This window comes from Electrophorus electricus, chromosome 4 (genome assembly GCF_041902795.1).
Source record: "Electrophorus electricus isolate QZ-2024a chromosome 4, ASM4190279v1, whole genome shotgun sequence".
In the NCBI taxonomy this organism is placed as follows: domain Eukaryota; kingdom Metazoa; phylum Chordata; class Actinopteri; order Gymnotiformes; family Gymnotidae; genus Electrophorus; species Electrophorus electricus.
In genome coordinates this window covers 19,903,919-19,920,703 of record NC_137500.1, presented here as the reverse complement: position 1 = coordinate 19,920,703, position 16,785 = coordinate 19,903,919, and positions in this window count along the sequence as shown.

The following is a 16,785-nucleotide window of genomic DNA, read 5'->3' as shown; positions in this document are numbered from 1 at the left end:
CAGGGCAAGAGATTGTGTTTTAGACTAAAAGAGACTGCATTATAAGAAGAATCTACTTTGAAAGTCTGTTCTTTACCTTTTTAATACTATTAAACAGCTTTATATTCCACTTAAACACTGTTTCAGGGCAGGAGATTGTGTTTTAGACTAAAAGGGAATGCATGATAAGAAGAATCTTTACATTGAAACTGTTCTTTACCTTTTTCACACTATGAAACAGCTTTGTATTCACATTAAACACTGTTTCAGGGCAAGAGACTGTGTTTTAGACTAAAAGGGAATGCATGATAAGAAAAATCTTTACTTTGAAACTGTTCTTGACCTTTTTCACACTATGAAACAGCTTTGTATTCACCTTAAACACTGTTTCAGGGCAAGAGATTGTGTTTTAGACTAAAAGGGAATGCATTATAAGAAGAATCTTTACTTAGAAACTCTGTTCTTTACCTTTTTCACACTATGAAACTGCTTTGTATTCACCTTAAACACTGTTTCAGGGCAAGAGATTGTGTTTTAGACTAAAAGGGAATGCATTATAAGAAGAATCTTTACTTTGAAACGCTGTTCTTTACCTTTTGCACACTATGAAACAGCTTTGTATTCACCTTAAGCACTGTTTCAGGGCAAGAGATTGTGTTTTAGACTAAAAGGGAATGTATGATAAGAAAAATCTTTACTTTGAAACTGTTCTTTACCTTTTGCACAATATGAAACAGCTTTATATTCACCTTAAACACTGTTTCAGGGCAAGAGATTGTGTTTTAGACTAAAAGGGAATGCATGATAAGAAGAATCTTTACTTTGAAACTCTGTTCTTTACCTTTTTCACAATATGAAACAGCTTTGTATTCACCTTAAACACTGTTTCAGGGCAAGAGATTGTGTTTTAGACTAAAAGGGAATGCATTATAAGAAGAATCTTTACTTTGAAACTCTGTTCTTTACCTTTTTAATACTATGAAACAGCTTTATATTCAACTGAAACACTTTAAGGGCAAGAGATTGTGTTTTAGACTAAAAGAGAATGCATTATAAGAAGAATCTTTACTTTGAAACTCTGTTCTTTACCTTTTTCACACTATGAAACAGCTTTGTATTCACCTTAAACACTGTTTCAGGGCAAGAGATTGTGTTTTAGACTAAAAGGGAATGCATTATAAGAAGAATCTTTATTTTGAAACTTTGTTCTTTACCCTTTTCACACTATGAAACAGCTTTTTATTCACATTAAACACTGTTTCAGGGCAAGAGATTGTGTTTTAGACTAAAAGGGAATGCATTATTAGAAGAATCTTTACTTTGAAACTGTTCTTTACCTTTTTAATACTATGAAACAGCTTTATATTCACCTTAAACACTGTTGCAGGGCAAGATATTGTGCTTTATTCTAAAAGGGAATGCATGATAAGAAGAATCTTTACTTTGAAACTCTGTTCTTTACCTTTTTCACACTATGAAACAGCTTTGTATTCACCTTAAACACTGTTTCAGGGCAAGAGATTGTGTTTTAGACTAAAAGGGAATGCATTATAAGAAGAATCTTTACTTTGAAACTCTGTTCTTTACCTTTTGCACACTATGAAACAGCTTTGTATTCACCTCAAACACTGTTGCAGGGCAAGAGATTGTGTTTTAGACTAAAAGGGAATGCATTATAAGAAGAATCTTTACTTTGAAACTGTTCTTTACCTTTTTAATACTATGAAACAGCTTTAAATTCAACTGAAACACTGTTTCAGGGCAAGAGATTGTATTTTAGACTAAAAGGGAATGCATTATAAGAAGAATCTTTACTTTGAAACTGTTCTTTACCTTTTTAATACTATGAAACAGCTTTAAATTCAACTGAAACACTATTTCAGGGCAAGAGATTGTGTTTTAGAATAAAAGAGGCGGCATTATAAGAAGAATCTTTACATTGAAAATGTTCTTTACCTTTTTCACACTATGAAACAGCTTTGTATTCACATTAAACACTGTTTCAGGGCAAGAGATTGTGTTTTAGACAAAAAGAGACTGCATTATAAGAAGAATCTTTACTTAGAAACTCTGTTCTTTACCTTTTTCACACTATGAAACAGCTTTGTATTCAACTGAAACACTGTTTCAGGGCAAGAGATTGTGTTTTAGACTAAAAGATACTGCATTATAAGAAGAATCTTTACATTGAAACTGTTCTTTACCTTTTTCACACTATGAAACAGCTTTGTATTCACATTAAACACTGTTTCAGGGCAAGAGATTGTGTTTTAGACTAAAACGGAATGCATTATAAGAAGAATCTTTACTTTGAAACTCTGTTCTTTATCTTTGTAATACTATGAAACAGCTTTACATTCAACTGAAACACTGTTTCAGGGCAAGAGATTGTGTTTTAGACTAAAAGAGACTGCATTATAAGAAGAATCTACTTTGAAAGTCTGTTCTTTACCTTTTTAATACTATTAAACAGCTTTATATTCCACTTAAACACTGTTTCAGGGCAGGAGATTGTGTTTTAGACTAAAAGGGAATGCATGATAAGAAGAATCTTTACATTGAAACTGTTCTTTACCTTTTTCACACTATGAAACAGCTTTGTATTCACATTAAACACTGTTTCAGGGCAAGAGACTGTGTTTTAGACTAAAAGGGAATGCATGATAAGAAAAATCTTTACTTTGAAACTGTTCTTGACCTTTTTCACACTATGAAACAGCTTTGTATTCACCTTAAACACTGTTTCAGGGCAAGAGATTGTGTTTTAGACTAAAAGGGAATGCATTATAAGAAGAATCTTTACTTAGAAACTCTGTTCTTTACCTTTTTCACACTATGAAACTGCTTTGTATTCACCTTAAACACTGTTTCAGGGCAAGAGATTGTGTTTTAGACTAAAAGGGAATGCATTATAAGAAGAATCTTTACTTTGAAACGCTGTTCTTTACCTTTTGCACACTATGAAACAGCTTTGTATTCACCTTAAGCACTGTTTCAGGGCAAGAGATTGTGTTTTAGACTAAAAGGGAATGTATGATAAGAAAAATCTTTACTTTGAAACTGTTCTTTACCTTTTGCACAATATGAAACAGCTTTATATTCAACTTAAACACTGTTTCAGGGCAAGAGATTGTGTTTTAGACTAAAAGGGAATGCATGATAAGAAGAATCTTTACTTTGAAACTCTGTTCTTTACCTTTTTCACAATATGAAACAGCTTTGTATTCACCTTAAACACTGTTTCAGGGCAAGAGATTGTGTTTTAGACTAAAACGGAATGCATTATAAGAAGAATCTTTACTTTGAAACTCTGTTCTTTATCTTTGTAATACTATGAAACAGCTTTAAATTCAACTGAAACACTGTTTCAGGGCAAGAGATTGTGTTTTAGAATAAAAGAGGCGGCATTATAAGAAGAATCTTTACTTTGAAACTCTGTTCTTTACCTTTTTCACACTATGAAACAGCTTTATATTCAACTTAAACACTGTTTCAGGGCAAGAGATTGTGTTTTAGACTAAAAGAGACTGCATTATAAGAAGAATCTTTACTTTGAAACTCTGTTCTTTAGCTTTTTCACACTATGAAACAGCTTTGTATTCAACTGAAACACTGTTTCAGGGCAAGAGATTGTGTTTTAGACTAAAAGATACTGCATTATAAGAAGAATCTTTACATTGAAACTGTTCTTTACCTTTTTCACACTATGAAACAGCTTTGTATTCACATTAAACACTGTTTCAGGGCAAGAGATTGTGTTTTAGACTAAAACGGAATGCATTATAAGAAGAATCTTTACTTTGAAACTCTGTTCTTTATCTTTGTAATACTATGAAACAGCTTTACATTCAACTGAAACACTGTTTCAGGGCAAGAGATTGTGTTTTAGACTAAAAGAGACTGCATTATAAGAAGAATCTACTTTGAAAGTCTGTTCTTTACCTTTTTAATACTATTAAACAGCTTTATATTCCACTTAAACACTGTTTCAGGGCAGGAGATTGTGTTTTAGACTAAAAGGGAATGCATGATAAGAAGAATCTTTACATTGAAACTGTTCTTTACCTTTTTCACACTATGAAACAGCTTTGTATTCACATTAAACACTGTTTCAGGGCAAGAGACTGTGTTTTAGACTAAAAGGGAATGCATGATAAGAAAAATCTTTACTTTGAAACTGTTCTTGACCTTTTTCACACTATGAAACAGCTTTGTATTCACCTTAAACACTGTTTCAGGGCAAGAGATTGTGTTTTAGACTAAAAGGGAATGCATTATAAGAAGAATCTTTACTTAGAAACTCTGTTCTTTACCTTTTTCACACTATGAAACTGCTTTGTATTCACCTTAAACACTGTTTCAGGGCAAGAGATTGTGTTTTAGACTAAAAGGGAATGCATTATAAGAAGAATCTTTACTTTGAAACGCTGTTCTTTACCTTTTGCACACTATGAAACAGCTTTGTATTCACCTTAAGCACTGTTTCAGGGCAAGAGATTGTGTTTTAGACTAAAAGGGAATGTATGATAAGAAAAATCTTTACTTTGAAACTGTTCTTTACCTTTTGCACAATATGAAACAGCTTTATATTCACCTTAAACACTGTTTCAGGGCAAGAGATTGTGTTTTAGACTAAAAGGGAATGCATGATAAGAAGAATCTTTACTTTGAAACTCTGTTCTTTACCTTTTTCACAATATGAAACAGCTTTGTATTCACCTTAAACACTGTTTCAGGGCAAGAGATTGTGTTTTAGACTAAAAGGGAATGCATTATAAGAAGAATCTTTACTTTGAAACTCTGTTCTTTACCTTTTTAATACTATGAAACAGCTTTATATTCAACTGAAACACTTTAAGGGCAAGAGATTGTGTTTTAGACTAAAAGAGAATGCATTATAAGAAGAATCTTTACTTTGAAACTCTGTTCTTTACCTTTTTCACACTATGAAACAGCTTTGTATTCACCTTAAACACTGTTTCAGGGCAAGAGATTGTGTTTTAGACTAAAAGGGAATGCATTATAAGAAGAATCTTTATTTTGAAACTTTGTTCTTTACCCTTTTCACACTATGAAACAGCTTTTTATTCACATTAAACACTGTTTCAGGGCAAGAGATTGTGTTTTAGACTAAAAGGGAATGCATTATTAGAAGAATCTTTACTTTGAAACTGTTCTTTACCTTTTTAATACTATGAAACAGCTTTATATTCACCTTAAACACTGTTGCAGGGCAAGATATTGTGCTTTATTCTAAAAGGGAATGCATGATAAGAAGAATCTTTACTTTGAAACTCTGTTCTTTACCTTTTTCACACTATGAAACAGCTTTGTATTCACCTTAAACACTGTTTCAGGGCAAGAGATTGTGTTTTAGACTAAAAGGGAATGCATTATAAGAAGAATCTTTACTTTGAAACTCTGTTCTTTACCTTTTGCACACTATGAAACAGCTTTGTATTCACCTCAAACACTGTTGCAGGGCAAGAGATTGTGTTTTAGACTAAAAGGGAATGCATTATAAGAAGAATCTTTACTTTGAAACTGTTCTTTACCTTTTTAATACTATGAAACAGCTTTAAATTCAACTGAAACACTGTTTCAGGGCAAGAGATTGTATTTTAGACTAAAAGGGAATGCATTATAAGAAGAATCTTTACTTTGAAACTGTTCTTTACCTTTTTAATACTATGAAACAGCTTTAAATTCAACTGAAACACTATTTCAGGGCAAGAGATTGTGTTTTAGAATAAAAGAGGCGGCATTATAAGAAGAATCTTTACATTGAAAATGTTCTTTACCTTTTTCACACTATGAAACAGCTTTGTATTCACATTAAACACTGTTTCAGGGCAAGAGATTGTGTTTTAGACAAAAAGAGACTGCATTATAAGAAGAATCTTTACTTAGGAACTCTGTTCTTTACCTTTTTCACACTATGAAACAGCATTGTATTCACCTTAAACACTGTTTCAGGGCAAGAGATTGTGTTTTAGACTAAAACGGAATGCATTATAAGAAGAATCTTTACTTTGAAACTCTGTTCTTTACCTTTTCACACTAAGAAACAGCTTTGTATTCAACTTAAACACTGTTTCAGGGCAAGAGATTGTGTTTTAGACTAAAAGGGAAAGCATTATAAGAAGAATCTTTACTTTGAAACTCTGTTCCATACCTTTTTCACACTATGAAACAGCTTTGTATTCACCTTACACACTGTTGCAGGGCAAGAGATTGTGTTTTAGACTAAAAGGCAATGCATTATAAGAAGAATCTTTACTTTGAAACTCTGTTCTTTACCTTTTTAGTACTATGAAACAGCTTTATATTCAACTTAAACACTGTTTCAGGGCAAGAGATTGTGTTTTAGACTAAAAGAGACTGCATTATAAGAAGAATCTTTACTTAGAAACTCTGTTCTTTACCTTTTTCACACAATGAAACAGCTTTGTATTCAACTTAAACACTGTTTCAGGGCAAGAGATTGTGTTTAAGACTAAAAGGGAATGCATGATAAGAAGAATCTTTACTTTGAAACTGTTCTTTACTTTTTTCACACTATGAAACAGCTTTGTATTCAACTTAAACACTGTTTCAGGGCAAGAGATTGTGTTTTAGACTAAAAGGGAATGCATTATAAGAAGAATCTTTACTTAGAAACTCTGTTCTTTACCTTTTTCACACTATGAAACAGCTTTGTATTCAACTTCAACACTGTTTCAGAGCAAGACATCTTGTTTTTAACCAAATTGAATAACTTACAATATCCTAAGAAAACACATATTTCAAGTGAAATGAGTTTATAGAGGGGTGAAACAAGTTGTTTGTAATATGACCAATTAAAGTAATTGCAACTCTGTTTGTACACCTCTAACCACAAAGAAACAGGGCTTCTATGCATTGTAATCAGCTTATACACCGTTTCAGAGCAAGACATCTTGTTTTTAATCAAACTGAATAACTTACAATATCCTAAGAAAACACATATTTCAAGTGAAAAGAGTTTATCCAGGGGAGAACAAGTTGTTTTAACATGGTTCTAATTTGACACTTGAAAGTAATTGCAACTCTGTTTTTACACCTCTAACCACAAGGAGGCAACGTTTCCACGCATTAAAATTGGCTTATACATAGTTTCAGAGCAAGAAATATTGTTTTTAACCAAACTGAACAACTTACAATATCCTAAGAAAACACATATTTCAATTGAAAAGAGTTTGCAGAGGGGTGAAACAAGTTGTTTGTAATATGACCAATTAAAATAATTGCAACTCTGTTTGTACACCTCTAACCACAAAGAAACAGGGCTTCTATGCATTGTAATCAGCTTATACACTGTTTCAGAGCAAGAGATTGTGTTTTAGACTAAAAGAGACTGCATTATAAGAAGAATCTTTACTTTGAAACTCTGTTCTTTACCTTTTTCACACTATGAAACAGCTTTGTATTCAACTTAAACACTGTTGCAGGGCAAGAGATTGTGTTTTAGACTAAAAGGGAATGCATTATAAGAAGAATCTTTACTTTGAAACTCTGTTCTTTACCTTTTTAATACTATGAAACAGCTTTATATTCAACTGAAACACTGTTTCAGGGCAAGAGATTGTGTTTTAGACTAAAAGATACTGCATTATAAGAAGAATCTTTACATTGAAACTGTTCTTTACCTTTTTCACACTATGAAACAGCTTTGTATTCACATTAAACACTGTTTCAGGGCAAGAGATTGTGTTTTAGACTAAAAGGGAATGCATGATAAGAAGAATCTTTACTTTGAAACTCTGTTCTTTACCTTTTTCACAATATGAAACAGCTTTGTATTCACCTTAAACACTGTTTCAGGGCAAGAGATTGTGCTTTAGACTAAAAGGGAATGCATTATAAGAAGAATCTTTACTTTGAAACTCTGTTCTTTATCTTTGTAATACTATGAAACAGCTTTATATTCACAATAAACACTGTTTCAGGGCAAGAGATTGTGTTTTAGACTAAAAGGGAATGCATTATAAGAAGAATCTTTACTTTGAAACTCTGTTCTTGACCTTTTTAATACTATGAAACAGCTTTATATTAACCTTAAACACTGTTTCAGGGCAAGAGATTGTGTTTTAGACTAAAAGGGAATGCATTATAAGAAGAATCTTTACTTTGAAACTCTGTTCTTTACCTTTTGCACATTATGAAACAGCTTTATATTCACCTTAAACACTGTTTCAGGGTAAGAGATTGTGTTTTAGACTAAAAGGGAATGCATGATAAGAAAAATCTTTACTTTGAAACTGTTCTTTACCTTTTTCACACTATGAAACAGCTTTGTATTCACCTTAAACACTGTTTCAGGGCAAGAGATTGTGTTTTAGACTAAAAGGGAATGCATTATAAGAAGAATCTTTACTTTGAAACTCTGTTCTTTACCTTTTTAATACTATGAAACAGCTTTATATTCAACTGAAACACTTTAAGGGCAAGAGATTGTGTTTTAGACTAAAAGAGACTGCATTATAAGAAGAATCTTTACTTTGAAACTCTGTTCTTTACCTTTTTCACACTATGAAACAGCTTTGTATTCACCTTAAACACTGTTTCAGGGCAAGAGATTGTGTTTTAGACTAAAAGGGAATGCATTATAAGAAGAATCTTTATTTTGAAACTCTGTTCTTTACCCTTTTCACACTATGAAACAGCTTTGTATTCACATTAAACACTGTTTCAGGGCAAGAGATTGTGTTTTAGACTAAAAGGGAATGCATTATTAGAAGAATCTTTACTTTGAAACTGTTCTTTACCTTTTTAATACTATGAAACAGCTTTATATTCACCTTAAACACTGTTGCAGGGCAAGATATTGTGCTTTATTCTAAAAGGGAATGCATGATAAGAAGAATCTTTACTTTGAAACTCTGTTCTTTACCTTTTTCACACTATGAAACAGCTTTGTATTCACCTTAAACACTGTTTCAGGGCAAGAGATTGTGTTTTAGACTAAAAGATACTGCATTATAAGAAGAATCTTTACATTGAAACTGTTCTTTACCTTTTTCACACTATGAAACAGCTTTGTATTCACATTAAACACTGTTTCAGGGCAAGAGATTGTGTTTTAGACTAAAAGGGAATGCATGATAAGAAGAATCTTTACTTTGAAACTCTGTTCTTTACCTTTTTCACAATATGAAACAGCTTTGTATTCACCTTAAACACTGTTTCAGGGCAAGAGATTGTGCTTTAGACTAAAAGGGAATGCATTATAAGAAGAATCTTTACTTTGAAACTCTGTTCTTTATCTTTGTAATACTATGAAACAGCTTTATATTCACAATAAACACTGTTTCAGGGCAAGAGATTGTGTTTTAGACTAAAAGGGAATGCATTATAAGAAGAATCTTTACTTTGAAACTCTGTTCTTGACCTTTTTAATACTATGAAACAGCTTTATATTAACCTTAAACACTGTTTCAGGGCAAGAGATTGTGTTTTAGACTAAAAGGGAATGCATTATAAGAAGAATCTTTACTTTGAAACTCTGTTCTTTACCTTTTGCACACTATGAAACAGCTTTATATTCACCTTAAACACTGTTTCAGGGTAAGAGATTGTGTTTTAGACTAAAAGGGAATGCATGATAAGAAAAATCTTTACTTTGAAACTGTTCTTTACCTTTTTCACACTATGAAACAGCTTTGTATTCACCTTAAACACTGTTTCAGGGCAAGAGATTGTGTTTTAGACTAAAAGGGAATGCATTATAAGAAGAATCTTTACTTTGAAACTCTGTTCTTTACCTTTTTAATACTATGAAACAGCTTTATATTCAACTGAAACACTTTAAGGGCAAGAGATTGTGTTTTAGACTAAAAGAGAATGCATTATAAGAAGAATCTTTACTTTGAAACTCTGTTCTTTACCTTTTTCACACTATGAAACAGCTTTGTATTCACCTTAAACACTGTTTCAGGGCAAGAGATTGTGTTTTAGACTAAAAGGGAATGCATTATAAGAAGAATCTTTATTTTGAAACTTTGTTCTTTACCCTTTTCACACTATGAAACAGCTTTTTATTCACATTAAACACTGTTTCAGGGCAAGAGATTGTGTTTTAGACTAAAAGGGAATGCATTATTAGAAGAATCTTTACTTTGAAACTGTTCTTTACCTTTTTAATACTATGAAACAGCTTTATATTCACCTTAAACACTGTTGCAGGGCAAGATATTGTGCTTTATTCTAAAAGGGAATGCATGATAAGAAGAATCTTTACTTTGAAACTCTGTTCTTTACCTTTTTCACACTATGAAACAGCTTTGTATTCACCTTAAACACTGTTTCAGGGCAAGAGATTGTGTTTTAGACTAAAAGGGAATGCATTATAAGAAGAATCTTTACTTTGAAACTCTGTTCTTGACCTTTTTAATACTATGAAACAGCTTTATATTCACCTTAAACACTGTTTCAGGGCAAGAGATTGTGATTTAGACTAAAAGGGAATGCATTATAAGAAGAATCTTTACTTTGAAACTCTGTTCTTTACCTTTTGCACACTATGAAACAGCTTTATATTCACCTTAAACACTGTTTCAGGGTAAGAGATTGTGTTTTAGACTAAAAGGGAATGCATGATAAGAAAAATCTTTACTTTGAAACTGTTCTTTACCTTTTTCACACTATGAAACAGCTTTGTATTCACCTTAAACACTGTTTCAGTGCAAGAGATTGTGTTTTAGACTAAAAGGGAATGCATTATAAGAAGAATCTTTACTTTGAAACTCTGTTCTTTACCTTTTTAATACTATGAAACAGCTTTATATTCAACTGAAACACTTTAAGGGCAAGAGATTGTGTTTTAGACTAAAAGAGACTGCATTATAAGAAGAATCTTTACTTTGAAACTCTGTTCTTTACCTTTTTCACACTATGAAACAGCTTTGTATTCACCTTAAACACTGTTTCAGGGCAAGAGATTGTGTTTTAGACTAAAAGGGAATGCATTATAAGAAGAATCTTTATTTTGAAACTCTGTTCTTTACCCTTTTCACACTATGAAACAGCTTTGTATTCACATTAAACACTGTTTCAGGGCAAGAGATTGTGTTTTAGACTAAAAGGGAATGCATTATTAGAAGAATCTTTACTTTGAAACTGTTCTTTACCTTTTTAATACTATGAAACAGCTTTATATTCACCTTAAACACTGTTGCAGGGCAAGATATTGTGCTTTATTCTAAAAGGGAATGCATGATAAGAAGAATCTTTACTTTGAAACTCTGTTCTTTACCTTTTTCACACTATGAAACAGCTTTGTATTCACCTTAAACACTGTTTCAGGGCAAGAGATTGTGCTTTAGACTAAAAGGGAATGAATTATAAGAAGAATCTTTACTTAGAAACTCTGTTCTTTACCTTTTTAATACTATGAAACAGCTTTATATTCAACTGAAACACTGTTTCAGGGCAAGAGATTGTGTTTTAGACAAAAAAGAGACTGCATTATAAGAAGAATCTTTACATTGAAACTGTTCTTTACCTTTTTCACACTATGAAACAGCTTTGTATTCACATTAAACACTGTTTCAGGGCAAGAGACTGTGTTTTAGACTAAAAGGGAATGCATGATAAGAAAAATCTTTACTTTGAAACTGTTCTTGACCTTTTTCACACTATGAAACAGCTTTGTATTCACCTTAAACACTGTTTCAGGGCAAGAGATTGTGTTTTAGACTAAAAGGGAATGCATTATAAGAAGAATCTTTACTTAGAAACTCTGTTCTTTACCTTTTTCACACTATGAAACTGCTTTGTATTCACCTTAAACACTGTTTCAGGGCAAGAGATTGTGTTTTAGACTAAAAGGGAATGCATTATAAGAAGAATCTTTACTTTGAAACGCTGTTCTTTACCTTTTGCACACTATGAAACAGCTTTGTATTCACCTTAAGCACTGTTTCAGGGCAAGAGATTGTGTTTTAGACTAAAAGGGAATGTATGATAAGAAAAATCTTTACTTTGAAACTGTTCTTTACCTTTTGCACAATATGAAACAGCTTTATATTCACCTTAAACACTGTTTCAGGGCAAGAGATTGTGTTTTAGACTAAAAGGGAATGCATGATAAGAAGAATCTTTACTTTGAAACTCTGTTCTTTACCTTTTTCACAATATGAAACAGCTTTGTATTCACCTTAAACACTGTTTCAGGGCAAGAGATTGTGTTTTAGACTAAAAGGGAATGCATTATAAGAAGAATCTTTACTTTGAAACTCTGTTCTTTACCTTTTTAATACTATGAAACAGCTTTATATTCAACTGAAACACTTTAAGGGCAAGAGATTGTGTTTTAGACTAAAAGAGAATGCATTATAAGAAGAATCTTTACTTTGAAACTCTGTTCTTTACCTTTTTCACACTATGAAACAGCTTTGTATTCACCTTAAACACTGTTTCAGGGCAAGAGATTGTGTTTTAGACTAAAAGGGAATGCATTATAAGAAGAATCTTTATTTTGAAACTTTGTTCTTTACCCTTTTCACACTATGAAACAGCTTTTTATTCACATTAAACACTGTTTCAGGGCAAGAGATTGTGTTTTAGACTAAAAGGGAATGCATTATTAGAAGAATCTTTACTTTGAAACTGTTCTTTACCTTTTTAATACTATGAAACAGCTTTATATTCACCTTAAACACTGTTGCAGGGCAAGATATTGTGCTTTATTCTAAAAGGGAATGCATGATAAGAAGAATCTTTACTTTGAAACTCTGTTCTTTACCTTTTGCACACTATGAAACAGCTTTGTATTCACCTCAAACACTGTTGCAGGGCAAGAGATTGTGTTTTAGACTAAAAGGGAATGCATTATAAGAAGAATCTTTACTTTGAAACTGTTCTTTACCTTTTTAATACTATGAAACAGCTTTAAATTCAACTGAAACACTGTTTCAGGGCAAGAGATTGTATTTTAGACTAAAAGGGAATGCATTATAAGAAGAATCTTTACTTTGAAACTGTTCTTTACCTTTTTAATACTATGAAACAGCTTTAAATTCAACTGAAACACTGTTTCAGGGCAAGAGATTGTGTTTTAGAATAAAAGAGGCGGCATTATAAGAAGAATCTTTACATTGAAAATGTTCTTTACCTTTTTCACACTATGAAACAGCTTTGTATTCACATTAAACACTGTTTCAGGGCAAGAGATTGTGTTTTAGACAAAAAGAGACTGCATTATAAGAAGAATCTTTACTTAGGAACTCTGTTCTTTACCTTTTTCACACTATGAAACAGCATTGTATTCACCTTAAACACTGTTTCAGGGCAAGAGATTGTGTTTTAGACTAAAACGGAATGCATTATAAGAAGAATCTTTACTTTGAAACTCTGTTCTTTATCTTTGTAATACTATGAAACAGCTTTATATTCAACTGAAACACTGTTTCAGGGCAAGAGATTGTGTTTTAGACTAAAAGATACTGCATTATAAGAAGAATCTTTACATTGAAACTGTTCTTTACCTTTTTCACACTATGAAACAGCTTTGTATTCACATTAAACACTGTTTCAGGGCAAGAGATTGTGTTTTAGACTAAAAGGGAATGCATGATAAGAAGAATCTTTACTTTGAAACTCTGTTCTTTACCTTTTTCACAATATGAAACAGCTTTGTATTCACCTTAAACACTGTTTCAGGGCAAGAGATTGTGCTTTAGACTAAAAGGGAATGCATTATAAGAAGAATCTTTACTTTGAAACTCTGTTCTTTATCTTTGTAATACTATGAAACAGCTTTATATTCACAATAAACACTGTTTCAGGGCAAGAGATTGTGTTTTAGACTAAAAGGGAATGCATTATAAGAAGAATCTTTACTTTGAAACTCTGTTCTTGACCTTTTTAATACTATGAAACAGCTTTATATTAACCTTAAACACTGTTTCAGGGCAAGAGATTGTGTTTTAGACTAAAAGGGAATGCATTATAAGAAGAATCTTTACTTTGAAACTCTGTTCTTTACCTTTTGCACACTATGAAACAGCTTTATATTCACCTTAAACACTGTTTCAGGGTAAGAGATTGTGTTTTAGACTAAAAGGGAATGCATGATAAGAAAAATCTTTACTTTGAAACTGTTCTTTACCTTTTTCACACTATGAAACAGCTTTGTATTCACCTTAAACACTGTTTCAGGGCAAGAGATTGTGTTTTAGACTAAAAGGGAATGCATTATAAGAAGAATCTTTACTTTGAAACTCTGTTCTTTACCTTTTTAATACTATGAAACAGCTTTATATTCAACTGAAACACTTTAAGGGCAAGAGATTGTGTTTTAGACTAAAAGGGAATGCATTATAAGAAGAATCTTTACTTTGAAACGCTGTTCTTTACCTTTTGCACACTATGAAACAGCTTTGTATTCACCTTAAGCACTGTTTCAGGGCAAGAGATTGTGTTTTAGACTAAAAGGGAATGTATGATAAGAAAAATCTTTACTTTGAAACTGTTCTTTACCTTTTGCACAATATGAAACAGCTTTATATTCACCTTAAACACTGTTTCAGGGCAAGAGATTGTGTTTTAGACTAAAAGGGAATGCATGATAAGAAGAATCTTTACTTTGAAACTCTGTTCTTTACCTTTTTCACAATATGAAACAGCTTTGTATTCACCTTAAACACTGTTTCAGGGCAAGAGATTGTGTTTTAGACTAAAAGGGAATGCATTATAAGAAGAATCTTTACTTTGAAACTCTGTTCTTTACCTTTTTAATACTATGAAACAGCTTTATATTCAACTGAAACACTTTAAGGGCAAGAGATTGTGTTTTAGACTAAAAGAGAATGCATTATAAGAAGAATCTTTACTTTGAAACTCTGTTCTTTACCTTTTTCACACTATGAAACAGCTTTGTATTCACCTTAAACACTGTTTCAGGGCAAGAGATTGTGTTTTAGACTAAAAGGGAATGCATTATAAGAAGAATCTTTATTTTGAAACTTTGTTCTTTACCCTTTTCACACTATGAAACAGCTTTTTATTCACATTAAACACTGTTTCAGGGCAAGAGATTGTGTTTTAGACTAAAAGGGAATGCATTATTAGAAGAATCTTGACTTTGAAACTGTTCTTTACCTTTTTAATACTATGAAACAGCTTTATATTCACCTTAAACACTGTTGCAGGGCAAGATATTGTGCTTTATTCTAAAAGGGAATGCATGATAAGAAGAATCTTTACTTTGAAACTCTGTTCTTTACCTTTTTCACACTATGAAACAGCTTTGTATTCACCTTAAACACTGTTTCAGGGCAAGAGATTGTGTTTTAGACTAAAAGGGAATGCATTATAAGAAGAATCTTTACTTTGAAACTGTTCTTTACCTTTTTAATACTATGAAACAGCTTTAAATTCACCTTAAACACTGTTTCAGGGCAAGAGATTGTATTTTAGACTAAAAGGGAATGCATTATAAGAAGAATCTTTACTTTGAAACTGTTCTTTACCTTTTTAATACTATGAAACAGCTTTAAATTCAACTGAAACACTGTTTCAGGGCAAGAGATTGTGTTTTAGAATAAAAGAGGCGGCATTATAAGAAGAATCTTTACATTGAAAATGTTCTTTACCTTTTTCACACTATGAAACAGCTTTGTATTCACATTAAACACTGTTTCAGGGCAAGAGATTGTGTTTTAGACAAAAAGAGACTGCATTATAAGAAGAATCTTTACTTAGGAACTCTGTTCTTTACCTTTTTCACACTATGAAACAGCATTGTATTCACCTTAAACACTGTTTCAGGGCAAGAGATTGTGTTTTAGACTAAAACGGAATGCATTATAAGAAGAATCTTTACTTTGAAACTCTGTTCTTTATCTTTGTAATACTATGAAACAGCTTTATATTCAACTGAAACACTGTTTCAGGGCAAGAGATTGTGTTTTAGACTAAAAGATACTGCATTATAAGAAGAATCTTTACATTGAAACTGTTCTTTACCTTTTTCACACTATGAAACAGCTTTGTATTCACATTAAACACTGTTTCAGGGCAAGAGATTGTGTTTTAGACTAAAAGGGAATGCATGATAAGAAGAATCTTTACTTTGAAACTCTGTTCTTTACCTTTTTCACAATATGAAACAGCTTTGTATTCACCTTAAACACTGTTTCAGGGCAAGAGATTGTGCTTTAGACTAAAAGGGAATGCATTATAAGAAGAATCTTTACTTTGAAACTCTGTTCTTTATCTTTGTAATACTATGAAACAGCTTTATATTCACAATAAACACTGTTTCAGGGCAAGAGATTGTGTTTTAGACTAAAAGGGAATGCATTATAAGAAGAATCTTTACTTTGAAACTCTGTTCTTGACCTTTTTAATACTATGAAACAGCTTTATATTAACCTTAAACACTGTTTCAGGGCAAGAGATTGTGTTTTAGACTAAAAGGGAATGCATTATAAGAAGAATCTTTACTTTGAAACTCTGTTCTTTACCTTTTGCACACTATGAAACAGCTTTATATTCACCTTAAACACTGTTTCAGGGTAAGAGATTGTGTTTTAGACTAAAAGGGAATGCATGATAAGAAAAATCTTTACTTTGAAACTGTTCTTTACCTTTTTCACACTATGAAACAGCTTTGTATTCACCTTAAACACTGTTTCAGGGCAAGAGATTGTGTTTTAGACTAAAAGGGAATGCATTATAAGAAGAATCTTTACTTTGAAACTCTGTTCTTTACCTTTTTAATACTATGAAACAGCTTTATATTCAACTGAAACACTGTTTCAGGGCAAGAGATTGTGTTTTAGA